The sequence below is a fragment of the Rhinolophus sinicus genome, linkage group LG07 (assembly GCF_036562045.2).
Source record: "Rhinolophus sinicus isolate RSC01 linkage group LG07, ASM3656204v1, whole genome shotgun sequence".
NCBI classification, from domain to species: domain Eukaryota; kingdom Metazoa; phylum Chordata; class Mammalia; order Chiroptera; family Rhinolophidae; genus Rhinolophus; species Rhinolophus sinicus.
In genome coordinates, this window is record NC_133757.1 from 86,349,208 (window position 1) to 86,359,069 (window position 9,862).

Sequence of the window (9,862 nt, forward strand, 5' to 3'; positions counted from 1 at the left end):
AGTATAATCCCTATCATCATAGAGTTTCCGGTCTAGAAGAGGTGATGAAGGCAATAAACAAATGAATGTATGCCCAAAGAGGCTATGACTGTGGAGAAAAATCCACAGCAAGGAGGATGGGAGGGGTGCTGTTCTATAGTGATTGGTTTAACAAGGCATGTGGGATGGCGTTGGTCTGGTAAGGTGACAATGAAATACAGACAGGAAGGAAGTAAGGATTCCAGAGAAAGTATTCTGGACTCAGGAGGAACAAATGCAAAGGCCCAGAGCCATGTTTAGCAGGTTCCAAAAACATCAAGGAATACCAGGTGGTGAAAGGTGAGTAAGGAGCAGAGTGTGAGCGGAAACGTGGTCCCAGCCACATGGGTTGGTCAGATAAAGCAGGACCGTGGAAAGCATAGTAAGAACTTTTCCCTGTTACTGTGAGAAGTTTGGAGTGTGTTGAGCCAACCAAGGACATGATCTAATTTGCCTGCTGTGGGATAAGCAGAGTGTAAAGACACAAGGGAAGATGCCAGAAGACCAGAAGGACGGAAGGCTATCTAAGGAGTTGGGTCAAGAAATGAAGGTAGTTAGGTCCAGGAGTGTAGGTGGAGAGGTGGGAAAGAGGTTGGGTTCTTGAAATATATTGAAGGTAGAACCAACAGAAAGGCAGTGTGAACAGGGGAAATTACTGAGGCTTCTGGAGTCCTCAGGGTACTTTCATCAGCATATGTTTTTGGAAAGTTTGCCCCCAAAATAATGCTTTTCTTTAAAAAAAAAAAAAAAAAGAGCCTCACTATATACATTTCAGGCCCCACAAACCTTGGATCTTGTCCCTGGGTCAAGGCACAAGATAGGTCGAAGATGACCCTAAGATTTGGGGCTTGAGCTACTGGAACATAGAGTTGCCTTTTTTTTTTTTGGTCATCTGTGATGTCTAATTCATCTTTATGCTTTATATCCAAGTTGTTCTGTACTAAAGTTTTCCTTTGATATTTCTTTAGGACTCACTTTTTCATACCTTCCTCGGTAACTCCTTCGTGTACACTGCTAGGAACTGAAGCATTTTGGGATGGGGCGTCACAAAGTTTCTTCCATCCTCCGTGTTCAAGACAATTGGATGTCCAATGTTCTCTAACCACGGATATATTGTAAACTTAATACACATCACAGTGTTCAATGCTCATCCAGGGGAACTGGATTTCTACCAAAATGATTTCAGCTACCTCTCCCCACCCTTGCCTTATAAGCTTTTTGCAAAACTTGAGGTTTGTATTTAAGCCCTGGCTATTTCAAGTTTGACAATAATTGTGTTAGGAGGGCTGGAGGAAAATGGAAAATTTAAATTACAGCTTTGAGTATGTTTATTCTTTTTCCTCTGAAGACTGAAGTCCACCCACTTTGTTATATCAGATGGTTAAATCTCAATTGGAAAGGCCATTTAAATCATAAAAGCGGTGCTATTCAAAGTCTTTTATTAAAATGAGGCTTAAAATTAGAGAGTCAACCAGATGGGTAGGTGGAATAACAGCTTGATTCCCAGAAATATCCTTTTCCTTTTCCTCTGATTTCTTTTCAGAAGAAACATTAAGCGTATTTACAACCAGAGATATTCGACTCAAAACCCACACAAACACAAACATACTTAGGCATACACCAACACGAGTGTTCTGCTTGCAGCGGCGCCTTGGAGAAAGCAGTGAGGATAAATGAATGTGAAGGGTAGTTTGCCATGCATATTGTGCCTAGCCCTTATAATGACTAAGAGAATAGATGGATATCAACACAGCTGCCAAGCACGTCACTTCCTCCATTGATTAGCAGGTTGACTTTGCCAAGTCTGGCTGACTGGATGGCTTCTATGAGAGACGCTGTGGGTTCAGTGAAAGAGCATCTTTTTTTTTTTTTTCTAGATAGAGGAGGCTCACTCTTTGATCCTACATATGAGATATGAGTGAGTGTAGTTGCTAGGCTTACCAAAAAAAAAAAAAAAAAAAGGAAAAGGAATGTAATTGACCCCAAGCACCACTTTGCAATCTTCTGAAGGCAAATTCTTTGGGACAGGGTGATTCTCTGTAAGTCAGGAGTGGGGTGATTCATTGTAATTTGGGAGCCCTGAGGTAAATGGACAAAGGAGCTGATCTCTACAGCCCTAGAAACCTCTTTTTTATATACGTCACAAACTCACATCACTGTAGACTCTCTGCCCCGCACCCCATGAGTTGAGGGGTGAGCACCTTTGAGTCTGTCCTTAGCTCTGCCACCTGGCTTTGTATGTCCAGTTTCTCTGATGAATGGGGAGAGGATGGTCAGCATTCTAAAGCTATTCCTGTCCTCATTCCCTGTGAGATTCATGCTTGGTAAGCACTTGCACTCTTTTCATGATCACAGCAAAAAGCTTTCAGTTTTGTTTCTAGAATTCTCTTTGCTGCAAATATCTAAATGTGCTCCAGTGTCACCTTTGGGAGAAGTTGATGACAAGCAATTCAAAGTCATTAGTTGGATGAAAACTAGATGGATAGTCAGGTGGGAAGGAATGAAAACTCCTTAGTTTTTTTAAAGTATATTTATATATCTTGAAAAATTCCTATACGTATTGAAAAATTATATCTTCACAAAACTGTTTAAAAGAAGAGACGAAAACTAAGAATCAATGTGGAAGCGTTATGATGTAAGCATAGGTAAAAATAATTAAATGGTTTATGCCATGATATGATTATAACTATATAAATTACATATTTACATGGAAAATGACTGTAGAAGAACATGAAAAAAATGGAAAAATGTATTAAACTTCTTCAAAACAACGTAAAAGAGAACAAACTGGTTCTTGAGACACCTGGACTATGTAGAAAAGCAGGAAGTCAAATGCCTAAATTTGACCTTTATCTGGGACAGGAGTGAAGTTTCATTCTGGAGCCCCTTCACAACAGTGACACAGTATTACTATATTGTTTAGATGACTGTCATATTCAGTAGGTTTTTCTTGCTATTACTTTGAGTTCAGTTAAGAAACAAACATTTGATCAAGAATTTTTATTTAATACCAGACAGATTTTTCCATAGCACCAGCTGTAGTGTAACAATAATAACAAACTTTTATGGCCTGTAATTTGGGCCTGTGGCTGGCACTATTCTAAATCCCCTTGTTTGATCCCCACACAGCCTAATGAGGTAAACAGAACTATTGTCATCCCCACCTTACAAATGTGGAAATTGTGGCTCAGGACATGTTAAGATATTGCCCACACAATTAGTTGGTGGCAGAACTAAATTCAAACCTTGGGCAGACTGGCTCCGGATCCATGCCCTAAACCAGGGGTCAGTGAACTTTTACTATAATGGGTCCATATCTATATTAGACTTTAGACTTTACAACCATGTTGTCTCTATTACAACCACTCAGCTCTGCAATGGTAGCAGGAACACAGCCATAGACAATATGTAAACAAAAGAGTGTGGCTATGTTCCAATAAAACTTTATTTGTAGACATGAAATCTGAATTTCATGTAATTTTTATAGGTCATGAAATATTCTTTTAATTTTTTAAATCATGTTTTCAATCATAAGAAAATCATTACCTTGCAGGCTGTACAAAAAACAGGTGGTGGGTAGGATTTGGCCTGAGGACCATAGCTCACCAACCCCAGCTCTAATCTGTAACTGCCACCTTTTGAGGTGAGTGGAAGGCTGGAGCAAGGTAATAAAGGAGGCACTGATCTGGAAGTCCGTTGCATTAGCGTTTGAGAGAAGCTCCTGGAACAGAAGTCATCAGAAGAGAAGGACTCCAGGGACCAAAGGTTGCCTAGAAATCAGAGGATGGGGCACTTTTGAGAACAGTGAGTATCTGTTTTGGGGAATTGTCTACTGGCCTAGCCCCTCTGAACTCTATTCTGAATGATAGGAACTATAAATAAAAACCGTAACTAAACCTCTGTAACAAGTAGCACACAAGCATTTGCTTTCGTACCCATCAAACAAGGAAACTTCTAAAGGGGGACATGACATGCTCATTACAGCATTATTTACAGGAGCCAAGATGTAGAAATAACCCAAGTGTTCATCCATACATGAATGGATAAAGAAGATGTAATGTGATATATATTACACATTACACAAGAAGATGTAATGTGATATATGATATATAACACACACACACACACACACACACACACACACACACCATGGAATATTATCCAGCCATGAAAAAGAAGGAAATCCTGCCATTTGCAACAACATGGATGGACCTTGAGGGCATTATGCTAAGTAAAATAAGTCGTAATAAGTCAGACAGAGAAAGACAAATACTGTATGATCTCACTTTATATGTGGAATCTGAAACAGGCCAAACTCATAGAAACGGAGAGTTGAATGGTGGTTGCCAGGGGCTGGGGGAGGGGGAGCGAGGGTCAGTGAGGAGGTGTTGGTCAAAGGGTACAAAACTAAAGCAATCTTTCTTGGGTAGTCTTCAATCTCAAGGTCTGGCTTTATCCCAGGATTGTTTGGGGTCATATTTGGGCTGTATTCCTGAACTCACTCACTTCTAGATAATAATCACCTGCCCCAGCTGGATCTGAAGGACAGTGCCTTGGGGTTCCTTAAAGAGTTTCTGAATCACGTTGCTGTAGCATACTGTTCTTATTTAAACAAGCCTTTCCCTCCTGTAAAATTATGCCTCAGGGTTTGTTTCTCAGAACCCAGACCACAGAGCAAAAAATCTCTGAGGAGGAGAAATAAATTCACTTATGTTCCTTCTGGAGGCAAGCTCCTTTTAAAAATGAGCTGACTATTAAGTCTGTCCTTGGTAACTGGGCTTGGCCCACACTTCGAGTGCCAAGTGAGTGCTGGCCTTGGGAGTTGGTTTCTCCTACGATTTACCAAAAAGGCCTCTCTTGACTTCAGTCTTCCTATTTGTAAAATTGTGGTTGTAATTCATTGTCTGGGTACAAATATTAGAATTGTTCAGAACAGAGTATTATTGGAAGACAGGAGACTCCTGTTCACCTAGGATGTGAACAACAGGAAAATTCAAACAGCATATATTGCTTAATATCCTATAAGCCATTTTAGGTAAAAGCATACCGATAACATGAATAGATTTGTAATGAATCTAGTCAAGAATAAAAGAAAAATATAAATATGCACAATTAGGAATCCAAAAGAATATAGGACCTCAGATGTCAAGAAGCAAATTTACATAAGACTATGTTGTATAGTTCTTACTTAATAAATTGTAAAAATCACAATGAAAGACAGAATTCACTAGGAAAATATAAATGAACAAAATTGATCCAAGAAGTAGAAAACCAGCACCAACCAAATAGCATAGAAGAAATGGAAAATGTGGTCAAAATATTGCATCTAAAAAAAGTGCCAGGCCTAGATATAACAGCAAATACTTTTGTATATTCACAGAATAGAACCATTGAATGTAATATGAACTATTCCATAGAAAAAGATGGAATGCTTTCTAATTTATTTTACAAAACAACATCACCTTTCGCAGAAATGCCTATTAAAATAAAGAAAAATTAAATGCAAATTCGTATTTGTACAAATACAGTTTGAATAGAGATGCAAAACAAAATATTAGTGAATTTTATCAAGAACAATACAGAATGACTAACTAAATTTTATTCCAAAAAGTACAAGGGCAAAAGTAAAAGTATAAGAGTAATAGGAATTTTTTTTTTTAGTAGGAAATTTATCAACAGATCTTTATCTCATCAAATGTCTCAGAAAAATCTAAATGGTCATCTGGAGAGATGCAAAAAGCATTGGATAAAATTAGTGTTCATTCGTGATCTAAACTCTTAGTAAACTAAGAATAGGATATACATCCTGAACTTGAGGAAGAGAATATCTTGGAAACCAGCAGCCTGCATCACACTTAAGCGTGAATTGTCATGCACTATGATTCACCAGAAACAGGAAACGAAATCCTCTAACACCATAGTTGGAGGAGCATTCAGAGATAACTTTGTTCAGTGCAAGGAAATGCAGGACACGAGTTGGAGGACACCAAACTGTCATTATCTTCTGGTGATATATAACTGGCTAACAGCATCAACAATAAATATTTTCAAAGAAATCACAATTTTATCATATATTTAAAGACTCATGATGTACAGGTAAGGGAATGTCATAGACCCCATAATATATTGGGGCCCTTTCATCAGATTTACAACCATACTGTAATGCGTGCTATTTCAGTTTCTGCAAAGCTCAGTTTTCCCTTGAAACGTATCCCTCTTTAAACACAGAAGAGAATTTAGCTTCAAAATTACTTCATTTGTTACGGAAAAGTTTAAATAGGTCAAGCTGATGGCTGTAATTTTGTCAGTAGTGTACTGTACTCTCTCCGGTGGAATGGGCCTTTGCAGTGGAGAGCAGGGTGTCATTCTGAATTCCACCCCTAAGGCTGGTGTCCCTGCTTCCGTAAAAGGCCTTCACAAGACCCTCAGAGTTCACCTCCCAGCCCATAGTTGACAGCGCTGCTCTTGTGGTTCACGTCTGTCAACACCATCCTTTGTGCACCGACCACAGAATTATGGTTGCAAGTGAGACTTTTGGTGTGGTTGCACAAATACATTTTGCACAGAGCCCATGTTTGCCTGAAGCTGGCTCTGAGGGAGCATAGTACCTTTCAGGAATGAGTCAACTCAGAGTCTCCAAACCTTGTGACGCAAGGGAGCCCTGAGTCCCGTTACAGTTCAAGCTTGATGCACCCAAATAAGGTCAAACCATAGTTTCCCCAGTTGGGCTAGAGAACGGCCTGCCTGCTATTAGTTGCACTGGCAGCAGTATAGGAAATACACAAAGGTATTTGTGAGAAAAAAACAAATGGAATTGGATAACATGATTGCTACTAAATTAACCGGGAGCACATTCATCAAGTAATTCAGGAGTGATTTCAGACCCATTGGTAGTTTTCCTCTCACTGTGCTCAAAGTCTTTTCTTCAAATATTCCTTCTAATAAACGCATATCTTATGGTATCCTAGAAAAAGGAGTTTGAAACTTTCTTAGGATTAAAGAAGACTGCAGATGTGAAATATTTTTGTTTCAATGCCCATAGTAGAAGAATTCAATCAAATTTAGAGAATGAATTAGAAAGAGGGCAAAACTTCAAAATATAGTGGACCCTTGAACAACACAGGGGCTGACTCCTGCACAGTCGAAAATCCCTGTATAACTTTTGACTCCCCCAAAGGTTAGTTGTCCCTCTGTGGGTGATTGGTTCCAGAACTCTCTGTGGATACCCAAATCCATGGACATTCAAGTCCCCTACATAAAATGGTGTGAAACAATGCCTACCGTCGGCCCTCTGCATCCATGGACTCCCAACCATGGACTGAAAACAGTCACAGGTATTTACTGGGAAAAAAAAAAAAATCTGTATATAAGTGAACCCATGTTGTTCAAGGGTCAACTGTAAATTATAAAATTTCATAAAAGCAGCCCAAAACAATTTGTGTCTGCGTTTTTAAAATAGAAATAATTTACTATGCATGTTATGCTACTGCCAATAGCCTCGGAAACTATAAAGGAATAGCAAAACATTAAAAGACCGAGGAGGAAATGCTGCTGTTCTTGGAAAAGAAAGCTGAAGAGAAATGCTTTAAAAAAAGAAAAAAAGAAAAAAAAAAAAAAAAAAAAAAGTCAATGTAGTAGATAAATATGGTACTAGTGCCACCTGCTGTTGTAAGTGTGCATTGCATCTATCCAATAGCTGATTTGTTCTGAATATTATTCAGAATTCTTTTAAAACTTGCCCTCTCATGGCAGGAACAGGTGTTTTATTTTGCTTTCACTATTTCCACTTATCCAAATCTTACTACAGCGGGTGCTCGAATAACGTCATTTTGTTCAAAATCGGTTCATTATGATTTTGATGAGAAAAAAATCTTTTCTGGGCCAGGGCGACAGTCTGTGTGGAGTTTGCATGTTCTCCCCATGTCTGCGTAGGTTTTCTCCCGGGACTCCGGTTTCCTCCCACACCCCAAAGATGTGCATGTGAGGTGAATCCGAGTGTCTAAATTGTCCCAGTCTGAGAGTGTGGGTGTGGGTGTTGTGTGCCCTGTGATGGGAGGGCATCTTGTCCGAGGTGGGGGTTTCACCCTGTACCCTGAGCTGCCGGGAGAGGCTCCAGCCACTTGACCCTGAACTGGAATCAGCAGGTTGGAAAATCATTATCTTCAGTGTTGGTATTAATCTTTCTTACATGTATGTATAGCTCGCATTTATTTCACATCTATTAATATTAGAAGTGTTTTGGGTCTTTATTTAGAAGTTTGGTGATGGTTTTGTGACCAGAAATATAATGCAGAAACTTAACTCTTGTTTATATCAATTAGCCTATGGTAAAATTAGTTTCGTTATGCATCATTTCACTTCAGGTCGAAGTTTCCAAGAACCTATTGACGACGGTAGGTAAGAATTTACTGTATGTGCTAAGAATTGCTCTGCTAAGAGCTCTATGTAAATTCTCTCACTGACTTGTCATAACAACTCTACCAGGAAGGTTGTATTTTTACCCCCATTATGTCGATGCACAGGATAGAGCTTGAGAGTCACTAAAGACCTTACCCAAGATCACACAGGCAGTGAGTGGCAGAGCCAGCTTGGAACTTGGGCTGTCTGATCAGAAGCCAACCTCAAGCCCACTATTCTGCCCTTTTATGCTATGTTACTTGGTGTTGGGATTTCCCTTCTTGGGAGATCATTCAGAATAACTGTTTCTATCATTACAGCCTCAGGTTACCAACTTCAAAAGGATTCGTACAGAGGAATGAATTATTAGGAAACACCATTAGAGCAAAGAAGAAAGTCTGCAGGTTATTTGGGGTGGTCTTACACATTTCAATCAAAAGTGCTTATCAAGTTTTGGACATTTATACGCCTTTGTGCTCATTTGCATGTCTGACAGTAAGAAGTTGCATTTGAATATTTTTCAGAGTACCACAGCTTAGAAACAGGAAGATGAATCAGATTTTCCCTGAAAGCCATCCCCTTAGGCTGAAGATTCCAAAACCATGTATTTCTATCAAGGGGATACGAATGGCTTGTTTTTTTATAGATGGTTTACCAAACCTTTATTGGCTATTTTATGTCGATGCTAAGAACTGTTAGCACTGTGTTCTAATGAATCCCAGGGTTAAATATAGCAGTATTTTGTGTTCAAGGTTGGAAAACACAAAAGAGAGAGGGGAAGCAAATGGAAAAGTATAGCAAGAGATGGAGTCCAGTAGGTCAGAGGAGAAAGTGGAGGGACACACGGGTAGGGCAGTAAATCCAAGCGAAAGAGAGAAAATTAGGAATATGTACCCAGGAGCTGGTTACTGGAAGAGCAGAAGTTGGGGATCCAGAACCATCACGCACCCAGAAGCAAAACAGGCAGCTGGAGGGACGTGGCCGATTACAGGCAAGTGCTTGGGGAGTCCGTGACAGTGTGTGCTCGTTCTTAGGAGCACACCTCTGAGATCAAGAGTCAACACAAGATGCAATGAGGGTCTAATCAATTTAACTGAATAACGACTTAGCCAGTGTCTGTGCTGTGAAAAACACTGTGCTACCTGTGCACTGTGAGTAACCAATAATCTGCTTCAACATCTCCGCTGATCTGGCAATGGCAGTGCTGAATTCAATCCAGCTGTAGAGAGTTGAAAACCTCAATCATGAGTTCCAATCTGATTAAGCATGATGCACCCAAAAGCTACAGTTTAGTTACCTAGTTACAGCTTAGATTGGCATCTCAAAGCTGGGCAACGGATTCCTAGGCCCCCATCCTCCTTCTTGCCTGGAGAATTCTGCTGTGTGTGAGTGTGTGTGAGTGTGTGTGTGTGTGTGTGTGTGTGTGCTGTAATTTTTTTTCTTCTTT